The following is a 416-nucleotide window of genomic DNA, read 5'->3' as shown; positions in this document are numbered from 1 at the left end:
GTGCTTGTCAAATGGGTAAACAAACAAAATCTTCTTTCAAACCAAAGCACATGGTTTCTTCCGATAGACCATTACAATTACTTCATATGGATTTATTTGATCCCTCAAGGACAAAAAGTTTTGGTGGAAATTATTATGCTCTTGTTATAGTGGACGATTTTTCTAGATATACTTGGACTCTATTCTTAGTTCAATAGAATCATGCATTCAAAGCCTTTAGCATTTATGCTAAAAGAGTTCATAATATAAAATCTCTAAAAGTCGCTGCTATACGAAGTGGTCATGGGGGAGAATTTCAAAACTCCTCTTTTGAGGAATTCTATGATGATCTTGGGATCAACCACAATTTTTCTACTCCTAGAACACCTCAACAAAATGGTGTTGTAGAGAGAAAGAATCGGTCCTTAGAAGAACTG

Source organism: Lupinus angustifolius, chromosome LG17 (genome assembly GCF_001865875.1).
Source record: "Lupinus angustifolius cultivar Tanjil chromosome LG17, LupAngTanjil_v1.0, whole genome shotgun sequence".
NCBI lineage: Eukaryota > Viridiplantae > Streptophyta > Magnoliopsida > Fabales > Fabaceae > Lupinus > Lupinus angustifolius.
The sequence above is the reverse complement of the archived record's forward strand: the minus strand, read 5'-3'. Positions refer to the sequence as shown.